This window comes from Corvus hawaiiensis, chromosome 17 (genome assembly GCF_020740725.1).
Source record: "Corvus hawaiiensis isolate bCorHaw1 chromosome 17, bCorHaw1.pri.cur, whole genome shotgun sequence".
Taxonomy (NCBI): Eukaryota; Metazoa; Chordata; class Aves; order Passeriformes; family Corvidae; genus Corvus; species Corvus hawaiiensis.
The window spans coordinates 2,216,888-2,239,812 of NC_063229.1; the positions used below are offsets into that span (position 1 = coordinate 2,216,888).

The following is a 22,925-nucleotide window of genomic DNA, read 5'->3' on the forward strand; positions in this document are numbered from 1 at the left end:
GTGAGGGTGGGGAGGCCCTGGCACAGGGTGCCCAGAGCAGCTGTGGCTGCCCCTGGATCCCTGGCAGTGTCTAAGGGCAGGTTGGAGGGGCCTTGGAGCAACCTGGGACAGTGGAAGGTGTCCCTGCCCATGGCAGGGGTGGCACTGGATGGTCTGTAATGCCCTTTCAACACTTTCAGTCCCACTCTGGGATTCAGTGATTCAATCCAGAGCAACTCTGAAGGATCAGATGAGCCCCACTTGAAGTATGGGCAGGTTTGGTGTCCCCCCCCAGCACAGTGCAGCCCCCCCAGCACCTTCCCCCTTCTGCAGGGACATCCCTACCCCAGCACACTGGGAGCTCAGGGAAAGCCAACAGGCTGCTCAGGAGAGCAAGGCAGAAAGGCAACAGTTTGGGAGAAAATAACATTTTCATAAAGTGTTTGAAGTCATTTGGAGGAGGAAAGTGGGAAGGGAGAGGAATCAGTCTCTGTGTGTGTGATGCGTGCGTATGTGAGAGAGCGACAACAGGAGCCTCCCTCTCCGCAGAGCAGAAACCATCTCAGTTTCTCAGGTTTGGGAGAGTGTTGAGACACTGGGAAATTAAAGCAGTGCCCACAGAATGTGTTTGCAAAGTCCAGCTTCTTTGGTGAGGCACCACGTGTAGGTGTCACACTCGTGCTGCCAGCGGGCACGTGCTGGGGATGGGCGCTGGGTGCGGGGCTGGGGGATGCCCAGGACCCCCGCCCTCTGCCACGTGCAGCCCTTGGGATCTGAAGGCCACCAGGGCCAGTGGACATCTCCTGTGAGATCCATGGGCCTCTGTGGGAGCATCAGTGGCCACCTCCTGCCCAAGGCAGCCCCGAAGGAGGAGCTCTGCACCAGGATGAGGAACACCATGGATGGCAGATATGGGGCAAAACCATGGCAGAGCAGCTGGGAGCTGCCCCAGGCTGCTTTCCCTGCCTCCTGTCACTGCATGTGGGCAAAAGACCCCCTGACTGTCCCCTCCCTCTTCCCCCACACCCCTCGTGCTGTGCCGGGGGCTCAACCAGCACCGAGGCAGCCCTGCAGCATCCCAGCCCCAGTGCCCAGCATCCTAAATCCCAGGAGCTGGGCTGGTGGCCTCTCCGCTGCTCTCCACAGACCTCCCAGGTCCCCTGGCAGCTATCACGACTTCTTAGTGCAAAGAGACTCATTAATGAAGCGGAAAAGGAGGAGGAGGAGCAGGTTGAACGGTCCGTCCTAAGGGACAGTGCAGCAAGCAGGAGGAGGAGAGCGCTCAGCATTGATCTCAGGATAAGCAGCCACCCGAGAGGGGAACGACTGCCTGGAAAACAGCGGGCTGGAAGGGCCGAGGGCAGGCAGAGGCAGCCTGGGGGTGGGAGCCGTGCATGTGTGGGCAGGCAAGCAGCCCCCAGCATCACGGTGCCACCCGCAGCACCCTCTCCCGAGGCAGGAGGCACGGGGAGCCTGCAGCGCTGGGGGCAGCAGGGCTGGGCCCTGGGGACACCTGTGGCACCCACTGCCTGCCCTGGAGCTCAGGTGTGCCCGTCCTGCAGGGCACAAGCCCTTCTGTGGGCTGCAGCTCCCGCAGCAGCACCGGGAGGGCAGGAGGGAGGGAGGAGGGCACGCTGCGATGGGTGGGAAGGGCGTTTTCTGCGGCTCAGCGGTTCCCAGTTTCCAAGCTGGCTCTGCAAGGCCTGGCTGCCTGTGGGAAGCGCTGCCGGGGGGCTGGAGGCAGCCGCTGACCCCCGGCCACCAGCCCTGGGCGGGCAGCAGCCCCAGGAGCAGGGCTGTTCACATCTCGGGTGGGCAGTGCCAGAGGCTGCCAGGGAGCCACAGGAGGGGAAGGTTTCCATCCCCAGCTCCCAGCTCCAAGCAGAGGACAGGAGGCATGAGGGCGACAGGGGCACGTGGGCAGCAGCTCCTTGCTCTTCCCAAACCTAGGGAGCCCCAGAGTGCAGCAGCCTCCTGTCCCCAGGTCACACAGGGGGCTCTGAGCCCACCTGGGCTCCTCTGTGGGCAGGGGAGAGCTGCTGTCCCCTGCTCAGGGCTGGGGACAGGACTCCTGAGCCTGGCCTGTCCCAGGAAAGGATTAAGGAGCTCGTGGGGAGCTTGGGTGTCCCACGCCTGCCCATCCCTTCTGCCACATCATGCAGGGGACACAACTTCTGGGAGCATCATCCCTTCCATGAGCATCACCCCTCCATGAGCATCACCCCCTCAGGGTGTGTCACCCCCTCAGGGAGCGTCACTGTCTGTGCTGAGCAGGGGCAGGACACACCTCTGTGCTGTGAAGGGCTGTCTGTCCGTGTCCCTCCATATATCCAGTATCCTGCTTGGAAAGCGCAATCCAAACCTTGGCCTGCCATGAAATTGGTTTTCCCATCCCAGAGGCTTCTCCCCACAGCAGGCAGGAGAGGCAGGGAATGGTACCAGTGGCTGTGAGCTGAGAGCTGAGAGCTGAGAGCTGAAAGCCGCTCCGTGCTCCAGCCAGCTGAAACACCTCTGAACACATCACTGTCACTGGCCTTTGGGCTCTTCCCAAACCAGCAGCAGTGCCCAGCTGAGACGGAGGGAGGGTGGGCTATTTAGAAAATGCCAAACCAGCCCTTTCTGATCATTCAGAAAATCACCTCAAACTGTTCAGAATGAGAAAATCACTGGACAAAGGACCTCGTCCATCAGCTGGATCTGCTCAGTCCCAACCCCAGCCCCGAGCCCTGGCTGCCCCAGTGGTCCCCAGGGCAGGGCAGCAGGTCCCTGCCCCACCTGCGGTGCCCATGTCCAGGGCTTGCCCAAGCCCACGGCGTCCCAGCTGAAGCCCCGGAGCAGCCATCCCATCTCCACCATCGGTCAAGGAAAACAGCGAGGGAGCGTCACCTTCATTCCCGCAGTGAAAACTGTGCCATTAAAATCCTCTCTCCTATGACACACACCGAGCCTATTTCCGTAATAGTTTGGCAGGGGAATAACATTACGGAGCCTATAAATACCTCGTGGGGTGCTGCTCTGCTGACGGAGCAGCAGGACGGGCCCCTGCCTGCCCCAGCCCAGCCACCACCACCACGGCACCGCGAGGGGGAAGGACAGGAGAGCACGGCAGGGCTGTCCCAGCCCGGGGGACAGCGGGTGCCTGGGAGAGGACTGTGGTCAGTGGGGACAGAGCAGGAGCTGGGCAGGACAGCAGAGGGGACGGAGCTGAGCCGAGGGAGCACGGAGGTAAGAAAATGGTGGAAAGCACTGGCACCCTGAGCATGTTCCCAAAGCAAGCTGTGAGGTCCCTGTGGCTGCAGCCGAGGACTCTGCTCTGACCCAAAGCAGGCTGGCACACAACCGGCTCCTCTCTGTCCTCCCCATGGGGACCTCAGGCACAGAGGGGGTCTCACACCAGAGCAGGCACCAACGGAGGCTCCTCAGGGCACAAGGGGATGCCCTGGAACACCCCAGGGATGCTCGCTGTGGGTGCTTCCCAGCTCACCCAGCGGAAGGAAGCTGCTCCCTGCGGAGTCGTGGCCGTCAGCTGGGCCACCCCAGGACCCAACATGAGGAATCAGTGACCACCTCCAGCACCTGCTCCTCTACCAAGGCCCGGAGGCACTGTGGGTGAAGAATATACCTCAGCCCAGCTGAGAGGGAAGCAGTGGGGAGGGGATCCAAGCCTCCCAGCCCCCAGCCAGGCTGTCCAGCCCCCCCTGGAATGGCTGGAGCCTGGTGCTGTCACCCGTCTGCCACCTGCCAGGGGAAATGGTGTGGGTGGTTCCTGCCCTGCAGAGACACACGGAGACAAACGGCTCAGGGATTGGGATATTAAACACTTGACGTAAGGGGACTCTCATGATGCTCATCACAGGCCTTACCACTCCTCCTGAGCACAAGTGTCACCTCAAAGCTCCAGCAGAGAGATCAGCTCCTCTGAGTCCTCAGCAACAGCCCTATGGACAGCACGGGACATCCAGGGGACACCAAACCCAAAGGCAGCTGTTGGAGGCCTGAGGGAATGGGGTCCTCCCCTGTGGGAGTCGATCAAGGGATGTACAGAAGGGCCCACACATCCCAGGGACTGCAGAAGCCAGGCCCAGGGACATTTAACCATCCCACAGCCAGCAGAGTGTAGGTTTGGGGCTGCCTGTCTCTCTGACGCCCCATCCCATTCTCTCCCAGCGGGCATAAACCCACCAAGACCATAGAATCAGGGGATCAGAGAGTGGTTTGGGTTGGAGGGGACCTTAAATGTCGCCTAGTTCCAACCCTCTGCCACGAGATCTCCGTTACAGCTGTGGAAGCTGTGCTGTGCCTCCTTGCAGCAGCTCTGCTCTCTTGGCGAAGAGCTGCAGCCAGGCCTCAATTGGGCAAAGCTCTCAGGAAAGACAATTTTCCTGACAGCCCATGGTCCAGACGCACCAGGCAACCACAGGAAAGGCTGACATCCACGGGAGCCTTCCTGAGCAGAGCCAGAGCAGGCATGGGAGGGCTCAGCGTGGTGGGAACCTTCCCTCTACAACGTCTCTGCAGCAGGAAGGGGCTCAGCACCTTCTCTTGCACACTCAAAACATGGGGTCACACCCAGACACCACAGCAGTGTCCCTGGGAGCTGCATGGTTGGCATAGCCACAGTCTGTGCCCACAGAGGGACCCAGGTGGCAAGCCCAGGTGCTCCCAGAGCAGAGCTGTGAGCAGGTATGAGGTGAGGGACAGGCATCCACAATCCCTGCCATGGCGCTGCGAGGGAGAGCAGCACGTGCCGAGCCCGGGCTGCAGGAGGATGGTGCCAACCCCTGGAGTGTGGCTTCAGCTAAACTCTGCTGCGGGCACCCAGCTTTCAGCACCTCAAACCTTGAGCCAAGGGCTTCCCCCCACACCTGAGCACAACCTTCACCTCTATTCTGCACAGAGCTAAACACACCCCCAAAACGAGAATAACAAGGCAGCCTCACTGCTCAAACTGACTGCCCCTGACCACCCCAGGGACAGCCTGACACCACCTGCAGCCCCTTTGCCTCAGTGAGTCCGACCAGAGCCCCCCTCCAACAGGCTCCGGGAGGGAGGTGGGCGATGCTCAGCCCACCGTGGGTGCCCAGCACAGCCCACCCCGCTCCCAAAGGGGCTGTCCCGGGCTGTGGCGCTGCTGTGAGGGACTGCCCACCCCAGTGTGGCCGGTCCAAGCACAGCCAGCTGCGGTTCCAGGCTGGAACCAGGGCAAGAAAAACCCCGCCAAGCTCCGAGTCAGCTCCCTGAACCCCATCCAAGAGCAAACGGGAGCCAGCCCAGCTCCTGGCAGCCCGGCTCTGCCTCGCCTGGGGCTGGCAGCGCTCGGCACGAGCTGCCGGCCCCGGCCTGAGCTGGGCAGCAGAACGGGGGGCGCAGGTGGCTGTCGGGGACAGGGCCCTCCCAGGGCCAGTCCTGGCGGGCTGCTGCCCTGCTCCGCTGCCCTGCTCCGCTGCCCTGCGCTGCGGAATGCGAGGGGAGGATGCGGGCAGCGAGGAAGGCAGCTGCCATCTGGATCCAGGGCTCTCCATCTCTGCGGCGGTGGCAGCAGCGGCTCGGTGCTGATTGTGGGCAGATTAGAGGGGACACAGCGTGCTCATCCCGATCCTGCTGCGCTGCCACTAGCCAGGCTGGAAATAAAGCCTCGTTTTTCATGCAAAGATGCACAATGGTTAACAGGGAAAAGCTTGCCTGGGAGGCATGCAGGTAGCAAACCAATTTCCAAACGGGTCTCCAATTACTCCTGATGGTTATTCGATTTACATTTTTTTCTGGCTCACCAGATGTTGATGCTCCGAGGGTGAAATTGGGCCCAGCACGAGGGTGTGGGAAGGTGCAGGAGTCTCCTGCTGCAGAGTGGCACGTTTCCCTGGAGCTGCTCTGTTCCTCGCTGCTCGCAGCCGTGCTTCCAACCACACCGTGCGTCATGGACATGGAGAGGAGCGAGGGAGCCGGGCTGCTGCAGGCACCGGAGCCACATCTGCTAAGCCCACAGCTGGAAAAGCCCCATTTTCCTGCCGGCACAAGCAGCAGCCCCATGTCCCAGAGCAGGAGTGGCAGCTCCTAGCAGGCGACAGCTTCCTGTGAGAAGCCCTGAGCTGGCTCTGTGCTCTGCTTCCTCGGAGGAGAAGCAGCCGGAGGTGGATTTGCGAGGCTCCGAGAGTCCATTTTGCAGAAGTGCTCCAAGATGCCCAGGTCCTGCGGAGCGCCAGCCCCGCGCCTCTGCACCGACACGGCTGCTCCTGGCACTGCAGGTGCTGGCCCCACACCAGGCACGGGGTCAGGAAGGTCACCAAGGCTCTGCTCCTCAAAGGCATGTTGGTGCCAAACTCCAATGGAAACGATGGCAACAAGGCTCTAAATCCTGTTCCTGCCCGGGCCTCATCCTGGATTGGAGCTTCCAGAGTGCGTCATGGCAAAGGCCCACAGGAGAGTTTGTTATGTGGCACCTCTCTCCTGGAGGGGACTCGTCTGCCCTTCCAAAAGTCTAATGATAGTGCAATGACCCAACCACTACCCTGGGACTGATCCAGGCCCTTGCTGCAGCTGGAGGGGCACCGGGGGTAGCACACAGGGACAGGGACAGCAGGCACTGACCTGCCAGGCGCTGCCCCTCGCTGCCAGCCAGCTCCATTCCCTGCCCGCTCCATTCCCCCCAGTCCCACTGGCTCTGGACAGCCTGGAGCACCTTTACACGGGAAAACCCGCAGGAAGAGGGGTGAGGGTTGGGCAGAGGGGTGAGGGTCGGGCAGCTCTGCCCGCAGCCACTGCCTGCACACTGCAAACCATCCCGGCTGAGGGGAAGGACAGGGCACATCCCAGGCACAGCAAACACAAGCCGGGGCCATGCTCAGTGCCGGTGGCCACTCGTGGGACGGGGCCAGGTGCCCAGAGACCGCCGGGGCTGCAGCCAGCTCACACAGCTCCCCACACGTGCCCGCTCCCTCCATCACCCCTGTGCGTTCCCTGGCACACACCTCCAGCCCCACGCCCTGCACACCGCAGGGACATCACCACCGACCGCTGCACACGCGTGTATGTGACACGCACCCCCGGCGGGGCACACGCACGTCCAAGCAAGAGCACACACGCATCCAAAGGGAGCACAAGCACATCCAAGGGGAAGCACACGCACGTCCAAGGGGAAGCACACGCACCCCGAGCGGAGCACACGCAGGCGCGGGCCGCGCACACCCGCACGCCCGGGCTGGGGCCGCTCTCCCGCCCCGGCTCGCTGCGGAGGGCACGCACCGGGAAACGGGGCCACCCTCAGCCCCGCGCCGCGGGTTCCGCAGCGGGTCCCCCGCACAGGCGCCGGGCCGGGGTTCCCGCACACGCAGATATTTGTGCTGCGGGGAGCAGTGAGGCAGCGGCGGGGCCGGGCTCTGCCGTGGCTCCCGCACCCTGCGCAGCCGCGGCCCCGCCACGCCGCAGCCTGCACCGGCACCGGCCGCTGCCCCGCACGGACACGCGTGGGGTGGGCTGGGCCACGCCCCCGGGGTGCTGGACCTCACGCACACACACACACACGCACACACACACACACACACACTCTGAGCCCGGTTGCTCCGCAGCCACTTAACTCCTTGTTGCCCGTTCCCGCACCAGTCAGCCCAGCCCTGCACCAGCCAGCCCCTTCCCGCACCGTCCGGACATCTACCCCGCACCGTCCGGCCATCCACCCCGCACCGCCCGGCCACACACCCCGCACCGCCCGGCCATCCACCCCGCACCGTCCGGCCATCCCTCCCGCATCAGCCAGCCCATTTCCGCACCGCTCGGACCTTCAACCCGCACCGTCCATCCCTCCATCCCGCACCGTCCAAGCCGTTCCCCACACCGTCCGTACCTTGGCCCCGCACCGTCCATCCCCGCACCGCCCTCCCGCCCCGCTCCCGGCGCCCCCGGCCCCCTCGCAGCCCCTCCTCACCTGGCCCGGCTGTGCGGGTCCCGCGGCGGGGCAGCGCCCGCTCCTCGCAGCGCCCCGGCGGGCTGGGCGGGGGGCCCGGCTCGGCTCGGCCCGGCCCGGCCCGGCCCCGGCCCCGGCCCCGGCCTCTGGCCGGCCCCGCTGCCCCCCTGCCCGCGGCGCGGTGCGGCCGCCTCGCCCCTATGCGGAGGCTCGAGCGGCACCGAGGCGATGCCCATTCATTCAGCTTGGCCCCCGCAGCCCTCCCCTTCCGCCCCGCGCCCCAGCCACCTGCATGGAGGGGGCTGGCGATGCTGCAGCGGTACCCAGAGCCCCCGGAGAGCACAGTGCGGAGAGGAGGGAGGGAGAGGAGGAGGAAGGAGAGCAGAAGGAGGGAAGAGGAAAGAGGGAGAGGGAGATGGCTGCCCCCAAAACCAGAGCTGGATCTGGAGAAGACTCCGGGATTTCCACCAGGAAATCAGGGCAGGGAGTGGAGCGGGGCCGGCGCAGCACCCCCCGCCCAGCCCGGCACGGCAGCCCCCGCCCGGCTCCGGGGATGCCAAGGCAGAGGCTGGGGGCTGCGGGCGGTGGGCACGGCCCCGCGCAGGGCCAGGGCAGGGCACGGCCCCCCTGCAGAACCCAAATGTCCCCCCTAACCCAGGGCTGGCCCAGCCGGGGGGCACCAGCCACCCCAGCCAGGAGCTTGGCTCGAAGGGTATGGAAACCTCGGGAGGCACCTTTTGATGGTGTTGCCAACCTGGTGTGCAGGGGCTGCAAGCTTGGCCCCACATCTGCCCTTTTTGCAGAGTCCAGCTTTGCTCTGATGGGGCCCTTCACCCTCACACACAGTAAGGACCCCCTCCAATCACTGGGGTCCTGAGCCCCAGGATAACATCCTGCACGCCACATCAAAATTTCTCAGCTTTTCCTAATCTGGGTCTTGCTTAGCCCTCTGGAAAATAATCCACTGACCATCTGCCACGGTGAAATTCATTTACAGCCTCGCACAAATTAGGCTCAACTGTTCACTTCCTGCTCCTCTTCTGCTCAGGGCTTTTGGTCACTCTGGTGCCTGTGTGTCTTCCTTCCCATGGGCTGGGATGTCCTTGCCATGGGCTGGGGGTGACCCTGCCATGGGCTGGGATGTCCTTGCCATGGGCTGGCAGTGACCCTGCCGTGGGGTGGGGGTGACCCTGCCATGGGCTGGGATGTCCTTGCCATGGGCTGGGGGTGACCCTGCCGTGGGCTGGGATGTCCTTGCCATGGGCTGGCAGTGACCTTGCCAGTGCTGGGCTGCAGGGCAGTGCATGCTCCTGACATGATCTCGGATCTCAGGGTGCTTTGCTCCTGGCAGGATGGCATTCCCATGCCCAGCCTGCACAGGCAGGGCTGAGGAGCCTGTTTGGGGAACAGCCTCTCTCTCTGGCTGCCCTTGGAGGTGTGTGCAGGGCAGGTGAGGAGCTCTCATGGGTCCGGGCAGGACAGAGAGCAAGAGCTCTTGGATTTCCCTCTGCCAGGGATTCCCAGCCTGACCTCAGGCGATCCAGGTATTGATCCAGGTATTGGTGGTTTCAGAGGCGATTATGAATCCGTGGATTTTGCCGGTTTGGGATGCCTGGCCAGGGCTGCCTCATGGGTGCCAGGACTGCTCAGTTCAGTGAAACACCTCTGCAGTCTCTGCACCTGCGTTAGAGCCTGGCCTGAGGGGTGAGCACGGTGTGGGAGCAGCCACCATGGGGATTTTCCCATCCCTTTGCCCTGGTGCCGTTGCAAATGGAGAGCTGCCTTTCTGGGGAAGAAGCTTCATTCTCTAAGGAAAATGGAAATATACAGATTTTTTTTTCCTTCCTGTAGCAGATTCAGCAAAAGTGCAGCTGCCTTCCCAGTCCTGAATACAGAATTGACCATTCAGTTCATCCCTAAGGGGAAATGGCCCAGCAGAGAGGAACAACGAGCCCCACAGTGCTCTCTGCACCCTCCAAAGTCTTTCTCAACCCTGGCATTTTCCTCTCCCAAATTCCAGGGGTGCCTGGCTCCCTTTGCAGGGCAGTGAAGGTTTTCCTCGTGCTTCCAACCCCCCTCTCTGAAAGCCCATCAGCCTCAAAATGTATCTTTTTTCCCCTTAAATTGCAATTTGACAGGTTATTTGGCCGTGCTGGCCTGGGCACTGGAGGCACTGGGACAAGCAGAGCAGGAGCTGGGTGAGTGACTCACTGAAGGGCACCCCAGTGGCAAAGGGCATTCCAGCCCAAAGGGATCCCAGAGCCCGGAATCTTTTGGCTGTGAGGAGCAACCCCTTTTCCATCATCCTGCCTGTTCCTGAGCCTTATGGCTGAAAGGACATGGAATGAAGGAATGAGTGATGATGTTTGCTGCTGATCTCACCGGGAGGGTCTGGGTGCTCCTCAGGAAAGTCACTCAGTGTCCTGAGCAGGCCAGAGCAGGTGCAGTGCCGGGGGGATGGAGCAGCTCTGGCAGGCTGCAGGAGCCCCTGCTGGTGTTTCAGTCAGCAGCCCAGCAAAGCCCGTGTGCAGGAAAGGATAAGAAGGGATATTTGGAATTTAGGAAGACATTTAGGAAAAAATTATTTTATAATATTTGAGAAAAAATTCCTCCCTGTGAAGGTGCTGAGGCCCTGGCACATCCCTGGGAGTGCCCAAGGCCAGGTTGGACAGGGCTTGGGACAACCTGGCATAGTGGAAGGTGTCCCTGCCCATGGCAGGGGGTGTGTAACAAGATGTTCTTTGAGGTCCCTTCCAACCCAAACCATTCTGGAATTCCGGGATTCTGTGAATGAAGGGCAGCTGGGAAGGTGTGTCTGTGAAAGAGCCCAAAGCCTCATTTCTCAGCTGTACAGGAGTCAAGAGGGGCTTGGACACCTGCAGGAGAGCCACAGGCAGCTACAGAGGCTTCTCCAAGTGAAGACAAATGGTTCTCATTCCTGGTGATCCAGGAGGGAGAATCAAAGGGGTCTAGGAAGAGGTGACACATTCAAGGCAAAGGGGAAATGATCTCTCCAGGAGCTGGTGTGGTGAGCCCTGGGCAACTGCCAGGCTGGAGAGCTGAGGGCAGCCCTAATCCAGTGGAAACGCCCCTGAGCCCCGGGGAGTGCTGTCCCTGAGGGACTGACACATCTGGGAGCAGTGGTGGGGAGAACGGGTGGGACTCAGGCGCAGCTGGGAGCGGGAAGCTGAGCTCGAGGTGGAGGAGAGCAGTGTCTGCCCAGCGGGGATGGGGGAAGGCTTGGGACCAGGGCGAGGAACTCTGCTCCCCGTGTGCTAAAACTGGGCTGAGGGGCTGACCCTGCACCGGGAAATGCCAGCCAGGCTGGCTGGGTTTCTGAGAGGAAGAGACAAGCGTGGCACTGCACGGTGGATCCGAGAGTCACCATAGTGATAGCGGCTGGAGCGGGTGGGCGGTGGGGATCAGCAAGCGACGGCTGTGAGAGGGGAGCAGGCTGCAGGACAGCGTGCTCCGGGCACCCAGCAGGACAGGGAGGCAGGGGAAGGGCAGGCACAGATGACAAAGGCATGTAGGAAACAAGGGTAGGGCATCAGAGAGGCTTTCTAAGCCTTTCGAAGCGTGGCTGAATGTGTGGAGAGCAGGAGAAAGATCAGAGAGCTTTGAAACCTTTGGGAGGAGCCTGGGGACAGGACTCTGCTGGGCAGGTGGGACAGAAGGCAGGGACAGTGGGAGTGTGGAGGTGGAGGAGGAGGCCTGGGAGGTGGGGCAGCAATCCAAGGGGATTTCTCCAGGCTTAGAGATGGTTGTGCTGCAAACCTGAGGGGCCCTGGCACTGGTTGTGGGGACAGCAGAGCAGAGCTGAGGGAGGGTGGGATCAGGCTGTCCCCGTGGCAGGGAGCTGATGGTGTTGCCAGGAGAACCAGAGGGATCCAGAAGAGCCCCACCAGGGCAGCAGCGCACAGCAGAAGAGGGTGAGGGCTGACAAGTGATGGGCTCTTGCATCCCTGAGAAGGATGCTGTGTGGGAGGGCAGCCAGCTGAGAGGAGCAGGGTCCTTCAGAGAGGAGGAGACGGAAGCAAATCCCAAAGGAACTGTTTAGAGCTGAGGAGTTGCCTTGAGGTGGGGTCTTGCATTATGGTTTGCTCCATGGGCACGCAGAGTGTGTGACCCCCCTGCTCGCACTAAGGCCCTTCAATTTCAAGTTTCATCATGCCAGGGGTTTAGCTGGTGGTGGCTCTGCCGCCCACAGGACAGGCTGTGCCTGTCACTCTGCTCTTAGGCAGGAACAAGTCCCCTGGCACCGTGTTGCTGCTGTCTCCAGGGGTGACAGAGTGGGTCAAAGGTGACAATGGCCAGTTCAGCTGTAATGGGCCAGACCTTGCTGCCAAGAGGAGAAATGATGGGTCTGGCTCTGCCCAGGAAGCTGGGGAGGGACTGGGGGAAAATGTGTGGAGTGGAAGGTGAGAGGAGAAGCCACGACCAAGGAGGCAGTGCCCAGGGATGGACACGGTGCCCAGGGATGGACACAGCGCCCAGGGGTGGACACAGCGCCCAGGGGTGGACACAGCGCCCAGGGGTGGACACAGTGCCCAGGGATGGACATAGCGCCCAGGGATGGACACAGCGCCCAGGGGTGGACACAGCGCCCAGGGGTGGACAAAGTGCCCAGGGATGGACATAGCGCCCAGGGATGGACACGGTGCCCAGGGATGGACATGATGCCCAGGGGTGGACATGGTGCTGAGTGCACTGAGCAGTGCTGGGGCTGCTGGGGCTGTGGGACAAACAACCAGGGCTGGTCCAGGACTGGGGGGACAAGGAGGAGTGAGTGAAGCCGGGTGAGGGCATTGCAGCTGAGCAGAGCCCAGAGCTCTCAGCCACACAGGGACAGGAACAGGGACATGCACTGACCACTTGGCACCCCCCAGACTCAGCAAGCTCTGAGCCCTTCCAGGGACATCCTACAACCTTCTGCACTTCAGGGTGCTGCAGATACCTCTGGAGACTGCTGAGGGGTGGAAGGGCAGAAAATCTGTGGTGGGCTGTGAGAGATGGGGGATGTGTGCCTGGCAGGTGCAGACATCCCCCTCCTCCCCACCAGGCACAGGACAGGCCTGCTTTGCTTTGCTCTCCTGCCCACAAATCTCTCAGAAGTCAACTCTTCCCCTCTCTGCTCCTCACTGAAGTCAAACACTGGTGAGTAGCAGCCTGTTAACGCAGCGTGGTGCCCAGAACCTCTGTGTCCCTCTGCCCCTGCCTTGCTCCGACGTGGCAGCCCCTGCAAAGCCTGTTTCACATCAAGGAACCCTCTGCCACAGCAGCCTCTGCTGCCCTTTGTCCCACAGCTCCTCCTGACCAGGTCGTGGTTCATTCCAGGCCATGTGGCTCTGCTGGAGGTTTGAAATTCACTCTGAGGACACATGGGGGTTTATTCCATGGGCAGCTCTGGGCAGATCAAGGGGCTCTTGCCCTGCCTAGAGGCCACCAGCACGACTGAGGACAGATGTGTTCCATGCAGACAAAATGCATCATCTACAGCTGGTGAGATCTTGGGATAAAAAATGTCCTGTGCCCTATTCTTGGAGCACATGGAAATAGTGCTGAATACCCAGAAGGGTGAGAGAACTGAACAGAAGTCAGTCCAGCTCTCACGTGTGGAATGTTGGGTTCCATACATGATGAGCCAAGGAGCGAGCACAGGCGGGCTGGGAGCATCTCTGGTTACCTGCCAGGGAGGAGCACTGACGAGGAATGGGGTAAAACTGAAGGGAAGAGCTCAGTGAGGTTCAGAAGGAAGATCAGGCACTTAGGGAGCAGAGGAGCACCTGCAGCCACGTCAGGCCCGAGGAGGAGGCGAACAAGGGACTGCAGCTCTCCTGCTCCAGCCGGGACCTGGCCCCTCAGGGCACGGCTGCAGGGCTGGAACCCAGAGTCACGGAATATCCTGAGCTGGAGGGGACCCCCCGGATCATCAGCAACTCCTGGCCCTGCACAGACACCACAACAATCCCTGGCAGCGCTGTCCAAACGCTCCTGGAGCTCTGGCAGCCTCGGGCCGTGCCCATTCCCCGGGGAGCCTGGGCAGTGCCCAGCAGCCTCTGGGGGAAGAACTTTAAGGGTGTTTAAGGACTTCCTTGGGAGTGTTTGCCATGAACCACCGTTGAACACGCAGACAGGGCACCAGTCTGTTCCAGCGTGATGTCTGCAGGTTTTTACAGCAGGAAACCATGGCCTGGGCATGAGGACACTGCTGGACATTGTCCAGCTGCTCCTCAAGAGCTGCCAGTGCATGTGGCATCTGCACAGCTCTGAGTGATATTCTGTGAGAAATGAGCCTGTACCAGAAAGGAAGAAGGAAATTAATAAGGCAGCTCCAATCTTCCCTCCACAGCTCAGGAGCTCCCGGTGCCGCTGTGCTCAGAGCACAGCCCGTGGGCTGGGGAGCAGCTTCACCATGGAGCTCCAGCCCCTTCCCTGCCAGAGCAGGGCTGGGGGGCCCAGGGGCACCAGGGCAGGGCAGGGGGATGTGCTGTACCCATCAGGATGGCCCTGAGTACCAGAGCTTTGCAGGGCTTTGTTCTTGGAGCCCGGCTCAAGGTGCTCCCCTCTGCTGCCAGCCTGGCCAGAGCACTGCAGGGAGGTGCTGCGGGCAGGGCAGGGCAGGGCAGGGCAGGGCAGGGCAGGGCAGGGCTCTGCCAAGAGTGCAGCGGGGCAGGGGCTGATGTGAGGCAGGAATCTCTTCCAGAAGGAGGAGATGAGGAGGAAGGTGGTTGCTGAGTAGGGATGAGGCAGAGCAGCGTGGCAGGACCCTCCCTGCGCTCCGACTCCTGCCCGTGTCCCCGCGGGCTCCAGGCTGTGGCAGTGCCAGCCCACACGCTCCTGTTTGCCCCCTGAACCAGGAGCCGCATCCTCAGATGTGGGAATGCCGGGCTTGGCCCACAGGGCTCCTTCATGCAGGGACCAGACTGCAGCCCCAGAGCATCCCAATTCCTCTCACAGGGAATTGCATCCCCACGTTACTGAACTGAGCTCCTGCTGCTCCAGCAGCGCTGGGGTGATGGAGCCCTGGGTCACCACTGTGCCTTGGGTCCCATCCAGCGCCCCTGCCGGTGTCCCCTCGGCTGAGTGCCTGTGCAGGAGGGGCAGGCTGGCCCTTCCCGAGGCTGGGAACACGGATGCCGGGTCCCTCCATCTCACGGCGGAGATCAGCTGCTGGATGCTCGTTGCTTGGCAGCCACAGGCTTAGAAATGTCAATTTCTAATTAAAACCATGCACCCAAAATCTGCACACGCTCCCCAAAGCCCGGGATTTTGTACCCTGTTCTCAGCTGTGGGGGGCACGGCAATATCCCCCAGTGTGCCAGCACCTGGGAATGAGCCAGGGTTGTGCCAGGGAGGAGCCAGGTGAGGCACAGGCACCAGCTGAGCAGGAGGGCATCCAGCTAAAAAAAGCAGATGCCAGCTGATAAGAAGGGAGATCAAAGATGTGACCCAGAAGCAGGAGTGAGGAGCAAAGCCAGGGTGCCAGGTGCAGAAATGAGGGCAGTGGGATGGGAATCCCGTGGGACATGGAAGTGCTGGGACCTGGACATGGGAATGAGGTCACAGAGGAGCGGGCAGCCCCCTCTGCCAGGGCAGTGCCAGCACCCAGGGCCAGCCAGGCCACGTTTCCCTCCCTTGGGGACACGTGTGTCCCTGGAGCCTGTGCTGGGCAGTGCTGCCTGGAAAGCACCAAATCCAGAATATTTTGAGTAGGGAGGGACCTTAAAGCCCATCCAGTGCCACCCCTGCCATGGCAGGGACACCTTCCACTGTCCCAGGCTGCTCCAAGCCCTGTCCAACCTGGCCTTGGGCACTGCCAGGGATCCAGGGGCAGCCACAGCTTCTCTGGGCACCCTGTGCCAGGGCCTCTCCACCTTCACAGGGAACAATTCCTTCCCAAAATCCCATCCATCCCTGCCCTATTGGGTTTCCTTGTGCGAACTGCTGTTTGCAGTGCTGGGATCTTGTCTCAGGGTGCCAGGCACCTGGTCCCTGGTTCTGCTTTGGGCAGGGACACAGCAAATCCAGCCCCTGTGGCTCCAGAAAGAAGAAGGTAGCTCCGTGGTAAAGCCTAAGCATGAAAAAACTCAACCTCACTGAAAAGTGCAATAAAAGAAATCAGTGGTTTTTAAATCCATGTCATTGGATCACAGATTTGGAGAGATTAAAAATAAGAATTGTTGGCTTTATGGTGTCTGAACCTTTAGAGTTTGTATTTCTATGCTCTTGCTCCATGAGAATGACAACAAGGAGAGGGGGGAAAGGCACTGGGACCCCCCAGTGAAGCCCCCCTGCCAACGAGGCCGTGGCCAGCGCTGGGCTCACAGAAGCAAACAGCCTCACTGGGGAAGGGATTTTATTTTTTGAAGTTTGCAGAACCTCTTTTTAGCATTTTCTCACGGAATAATTCTGGGTTTCTGCTTCCAAGTGACATTCAATTTCCACATCTGAGCTGGGGATAAAATGAATATTTTTACAACCTGACTGAATTCAAACCAAAATGCTCAAAAAATGATGAAACTGTCATCCGTGGAGCCAGGCAGGGGTGGGCAGGCAGCTCCAGCTGCTTGATGGCTGGGGGGGTTGGTTTGCCCAGTTCAGACTGGAGGAAGCTCTAGTTTGCCCAGTTGGTGGCTGCCCAGTGCCCAGCCGGGGGTGCCTGAAGGAGATGGGCTCCGGAGCAGCCTCAGGGCACAGCCTGGGCAGGGGCTCTGCCTGTTCTGGGGGCTTTACCCGGTCAGATCCGCCGCCGTACCGGGCTCATCTCTGCCACCCTCTGCCTCCCTTATCTCCTTTCAGCTGATCTCAGGAGACATTTGGTTGGCAGGTCATGCCAAACACATTTGCTTTGAAGTTTTCCCAGTTTCCTTGGAAGAGACTTTCTTATGAAAAGGCCCTCAATGCTTGATTTCCCTCAGGGGGAGAGCAGAGCCCTGAGATGGGGAGGGCAGCAGATGCTTCACTAGGCAACCTGGGCTACTGCAGGCCCCGTGGCAGGGGGTGGAATGAGATGGGATTTATGTTCCTTTCCATCCCAAACCAGTCTGGGATTCTGTGCTAGATACATCAATAATAATAATACGTAATTTTTTTTTCCCCAGGGTCTCACATCCCCTATGCCATAAAATCATCCTTTAATTAGTGAGGCCAAAGGGTTCCATGGTTAACAGTGGGACCTTGCATAATGGACACACCTAATTAGTCAGGTTTGGTTAATCCTGGGTTTGCTCCACTCTCATCCTTCAGCATCTAGTGGGCTTTCTAAAATCTTCAGATTCTGCCTCAAGATCCAATTCCTGGCTGAGGCACAGACAAAACAGCATTTGCCCCCTGTTTTGCAGGGTTCTTTGGGAAAAGACAGCTGGGAAAAGACCCAGCTTTTAGGAAAAATGCAACTTCCAGGTGTCAAGCTGGAGTTCCCTCAAGAGAAGTCGGATTTCCAGGGACTGGGAAGCAGCAAACACAACACGTGGGGTCACTGGGCTATCCCAGAGCAATTGGCTCTACACCAGTGCAGGGGGAAGGCTGGGAGCGTCATTCCTGAGGATTTTGTTAGTGGGATGCTGAGGTGTCCCCCGGCAGGATGGGGTGGGGGGATAGGGCTGGCTCGGAGGTGCATCGTCAGCATCCCATAGGCCTGCAGTTAATTACCCAAAAAAGCCAACTCTAAGCTTCATAAAAGCCTATAAAGGCGTCATAAAAGCCTAATAGAAATAGAAATAGCTGTGCTTTGTTTTTAAAATCACTTACAACACGGATCATTATTAGTCTAATTATCTCCCTGCAGTGTGGAGATGCCTCGTTTGGGGGTTTTTTTTTGTATTTTTCAGGCACAGAAAGCACACAAGGCGTGTTTTGGAGATGGAATGGGATGGAATAGGAAGGCCAAGCGGGAGGCAAGGAAAGCTGTGCTGTCCCAGGAGCCCAGGGCTGACTCCTGCCCCGGTGTCCAGCTCCCTGCTGCCCTCCCCACTCTGGATCCTGGATCCACCCGTAACAAGGTTCAGCCCAAGGCTGGGCTGAGGGGGGCAGAGCTGTGGCACCCCTGGCACAGGGCGGTGAAGGTGCCAAGAGTGATGGAGCTCGAAAGAGAAATGAGTGACAGCACAGCACAAGTAAGAAAAGTAAATAAATGGAAATGAATTAAACCCACGGGCACGTTACTGACCATCCACAGACCAGGTCTGTGGTGTGGAGTCCCTGAACGGAGCTGAAGGAGCTTTGGGGTCTTTTCCAACCCAAACCTTCTGTGATTCTGTTGTTTGTGAAATCCCCATTCTGCGTTCAGGGCACTGACACCAACAAGATACTGCAGCCAAAGGCCACAGGGGACATTCTCCTGAATTACTGTGCCACGTTTAGTGGCAGATACCCTTCTTCCCTGCCGGCCATTTATTCTCCTTTACTGACATTCCACCCCTTTCCTGGTGGCTGCTGCTCCCTGGGTGCATTAACAGCAGCAGCTCAGCACATCCCAGAGTCCCTCCTGAGCTCCTCGTGGAGGAGCAGTGCCTGGCCCAAAGCCCGTGGGAGGTCACAGAGGTGGCACTGGGGGTGAGCAGCGAGGCAGGAGTGACCTGGCGAGCAGCGGGGCCAAAGGCACTTTGCACTGGGGCACCCAAGCGGGCACCATCCGTGTGCTTTGGGCACAGCCAAGGGCATCCTTCCACCCTCCAAGGGCACTGCAGGACACACAGGACTTCCCTGGAGCTGAGGCCACCGAGCTGGGATGCAGCCACTCCAACTGGGAGCCTGCCTGCTGCAGCCCCTCTCTGTCCATCTGCTGCAGATGGAGCCCTGCAGGCACTCCGTGGGCACAGGGATTGCTGCTGCCCTTCACGGGCACCTGTGCAGGGACAGGGACCCTGCAGACACTCTTGCCAAGGTAGAGAGGTTCTTTTAGCATCGCTTCAAACGCCATGCTCCGAGCGGGCTGCTCAGGGTGTCCCTGTGCCCTTGGCTGCCCCTGCAGGAGCTCCCCGCCTCGAACCAGGTGGGGGTGGGTGGGGGAGGTCAGGCGGGCACCTCTGTGGGTTGGTGTGCTGGGATCTGGGAGAGAGAGGAGGGCAGAGGTGGTGCCCAGCCTGGCATCCACCCAGGGAGGGCAGAGAGGGGGTTGGCTGGGCTCGTGTGCAGGAGGTGCAGCTCTACCTCCCTGTGTTCAGGGTCTGGACATCAGAGCTCTCCTCTGACACATTTGTGGCCTCTTGGCACTTGCCCAGCTCCAGGTGCCTCCAGCAGGTTCTGGCCCAGCCCTGCCAGGAAGGAGGGAGAGATCCCAGGCACGTGAGGATGGATGGGCTCTGTCCCCTGCCAGGATCACCTGCTCAGCATGTACATGGACACCCGTGGGACAGAAAACGCCAGGCCTGGCTGGTTTGGGTGCAGAGCCCACCAGCAAGGGCCTGTCCTGCGCTGGGACAGGAGCAGTGGCCACGGCATTGCTCGGGATGGGGAGAGTGACAGAGCTGTGCCTTGGGGGAAAACAAGGGACCCTGTGACTCTGCGGCCTGGGAATCCCAGAAGCCCAGAATGGTTTCGATTGTAAGGGACCTTAAAGCTCATCTTCTTCCAGCCCCCTGCCATGGCAGGGACACCTTGCACTGTCCCAGCTTGCTCCAAGCCCTGTCCAACCTGGCCTGGGACACTTGCAGGGATGGCACAGCCACAGCTGCTCTGGCAGGAGCTTTCCTGGATCTCCATGAGGCACCAGAGCAGCCAGGACAGTTAATGCCACACCACTTGCCCCAGCTGCCTCTTGCTCCTCCAGAACACGTGGAGGGGGAGCAGGTCCTCCCAGCAGCCGTGTGAGAGTAAGGGACACACGGCTCCCTCCTGCTCCCGGGGAGCTCTGGGACAACAGCACGGCCTCCTGATGGGGCTGGGCCTGGTGTCAGAACTGGGGCCCAAAGGGAGCAGCAGAGGCTGGGCACGACTCCCTTGGATGCTGTTTTCCTAACAGCACCATCGGTCCGTGGAGAATCCCAGCATTCCCAACAGCTCTGGCTGCAGGAACCCCCTCCAGGGCTGGGCTGGGAGCCTGGGGAGCGCGGAGCAGCCCCTGGGGAGCGCGGAGCAGCCCCTGCTCCATCCCCATGTGCTCCCACCCTTGCAAAGAGTGGGGAGGAGGGACCCCCCTGCAGCCCCTCTGTGGCAGGGGGTGAGGTGGTGGCAGCTGGGCACAGTCACGGGCACGTGCCCAGGGTACTGCTGACAGGAAGGGACATCCGCACCTCCTCTGGCCACCAGCCCACAAGGGACAGCAATGAGCAGCAGGAGGGGTGGCACCCAGCTGTACCTCAGGGCGGCTGAGACTTGGAAACTGCATCTAGTGAGAAACTGCCACCACCTGAAAGCCGCATCAATGGCAGCTGAGGGGAGAACTGTCCCATAAAGAGAGCACTTCCAGAATAGCTATAACTGGGGAAATGAAAGTGCAAAAAATAAAATGAACTTTTGAAGTAAAGTGCATGAAATTTAGGATAAAATACCATTTTTCAGGGATGCAAATGGTATTTCTCCCCACTTCTCTGACCCAGCAGTGCTGTGTAACATGCACCAGGCACGCGGTGTGGCAGAGGACTCCTGCTCTTCCATTAATTTATTCCCATTGCTGTATTTGTTTTACAACATTCAGAGCAGTTTTTACTCAGTGTTGATTGAAACATCTTATTTTCCAGATCAAAGTGCTGCTTTGTGCTTTAATGAAATACTTTGACACAATAGCTCTGCGTTTGTTGGAAATCATTATTGAATATATTGAGAGCTGCTGGTCCTCTCATTAACTTGCTGTGTGCTTGTCTTCCCGTCTTGTTCAAAGTGTCAAAACATTTCATACAGAACAATTCCATCAGGATACACCAGCAGTGGTTGCACACACCGGGATGAGGCTTTGGATGGGATGTGGGTGCTGGCCCAGTATCAAAATAATAACAACAGTGAAAATTAGAGGCTTGAAATTAAAATTCATTTTGAGTGTAATTGTTGTTTCCGCAGTGAAAAATTTTTACTCTTTGCCCAAATTCCGCCCAATTTCTCCCCTTTTCTGTCCCTCACCTGTCCCTTTTTCCCATACGTTCATTTCTCTGCATCTGTAAAAGTCCCCTTTTTTCCAGTCGGAGTGCCCAGCAGGGGCAGTGGAACAGGGAGCTGCTCTCTGCCAGGCTCCTCATCCCTCGTCAGGAATGCAGCAATCCTTCCATCTCCACAACACATAAGTATAGGAAAGAAACAAAGAATTTAAAGTGTGATTTGAATTGTCCTCAGCCTGGAAATATCCATTTTGTGTCTCTGAGAGAAAAGGCTCAACTTTAAGAGCAGAAATCTCAGGAGTGGAGGAGCAGCGGCAGAAATTTGGGCTGTGCAGAGCTGAGCTCCGGCCCTTCCCTGCCCTCCTGGGCTCGGGGTTTGGTGCCACCTGGGCTCGGGGTTTGGTGCCACTGCTTTGGCAGCGACGGGGACAAAAGGCTCGGGCTGGATTAGTGGGAGCGCCCCGGAGAGATGCTGCATCCCTGAGCTCCCGCAGAGCGAGATGTGCCCTCTGTGCTCACTTACTGCACTCCAGCTGACCCGTGAAAGGCTTTTGAATGCTTTTCCAGCCCGTGCCAGCCCCTGCCCGTGTTTACCCAGCCATGTGCTCCCTGGCAGCTCCCGGGGATTCGCTGGAGCCGCTCCCGCTGCAGCCGCTGCCTGTGCGGGCACAGCGGATCTTGCTCTGCGTGTGAGCGTGTGCCTGGCACACGGAGCTCGGGGAGAAACCCGATTCCATTATTCATCTTTTCTTTTTTGGCCGCTCTCGTGTCGCAGGAAGGCGGCTGAGGTGGCTCTGACGGGCTCGGGACGGAGCCGTTCCTCAGCCCAGGCTCCTGCCTTACCCTTTCCCCAGCCCCTCCGGGAGGGTTTTGTCCACTCAGCTGCGGAATAACCCAGGGCTGCGCCAGGGACAAGGGGCTGGGGGCACGGGGGGGAGGGCAGGGAAGGGCTGGGCACGACCCCGGCACCTCCTGCGGGAAGGCATCCGGTGCTTCCCGTGCGGAGTTCTTAACCAGACCATGGACCACCCCCTGCTCCCGTGCATCCCCACAGACCCAGCGATGCAAAGGCTTTGTTCTGGGGGGGAAAAAAAAACAGGGAATTGTCCCATCAGAAAAGTCCCAGGCTATGGGTGGCTCCTGCAGGGTCCTTGGGGCACCTTGGATGGGGACATGAGGGGACAGGGACACGAGGCAGCACTGGTGGTTCACTGTCTCACGGCACAGGAGCTAATCCAGCCCAGATGCTGCCACACAGAGGGTTTGAAACATGCAAAAGGCAGGATCTGCTGTAAATATGCGAGGGGGAATTATGGAGAATGAAGGAATTCGGGGTGGGGGAGGTCGAACATCCAAGGTGATGGTCTGCACACAGCCCCAGCAGTCTCTGGACCAGCAGTGGCACCTCAGCGAGGCAGCTCTGGAAGGAGTTTGGGCTTGTCATGCTCCCAGCAATGCTCCCTCAGCATCCTCCGCTGGCCACAGGCTCTTGTGGCAGCAAAGCCTTAAAGTTCCTTTCCTCAATACCTCGAACACCTCGGGAGCAGCACCTCCTCTTTTCAGAGAAAATCTATCCTAGAATCCCAGAATGGTTTGGGTTGGAAAAGGACCTTAAAGCTCATCCCATTCCACCCCCCCTGCCCCCCTCCCTCTAGACCAGGTTGCTCCATCCAAGCTGGCCTGGAACACCTCCAGGGGTGGGAAGCAGGTACGGGCTCTGGAGCCCAGCCCACGGCCTGGGACAGTTGGATTTTGTGCAGGGTGTCCCTGTGCCCCTCCCTGTCTCTGAGCTTTGATTGAGAGGTGCAAGGCATGGCCATGCTTGCCCAAGCGTGCCTGCCCCGGGCTGCAAGTCCAGCCAGAAGCAGAGCAGGAGCTCTCAGCCAGGTGCACAGAGCCATGTTTCATTCACCTTAGGTACATAAAGCAGGGTTTGCCTCACTGCTCTGTTCATTCTGCACCACAGATCAAAGGAAAAGATCCCTTTCAGCGTGGCACTGCCTGCTGGGCCA

The 22,925-nt window shown here is 59.8% G+C and overlaps 1 protein-coding gene across 4 annotated transcripts in view; it reads right to left on the reverse strand.

Moving 5' to 3' along the window:
- The window catches only part of DLGAP4 (DLG associated protein 4), a 146,309-nt gene extending 138,331 nt beyond the window's left edge, over positions 1 to 7,978 (reverse strand). For all 4 annotated transcript variants that reach the window (XM_048322315.1, XM_048322313.1, XM_048322312.1 and 1 more), the window contains exon 1: positions 7,901 to 7,978. The gene's annotated coding sequence lies outside the window, so the exon portion shown is untranslated. The remainder of the gene's footprint in view (positions 1 to 7,900) is intronic.
- Between the last annotated feature and the right edge of the window lie 14,947 nt (positions 7,979 to 22,925).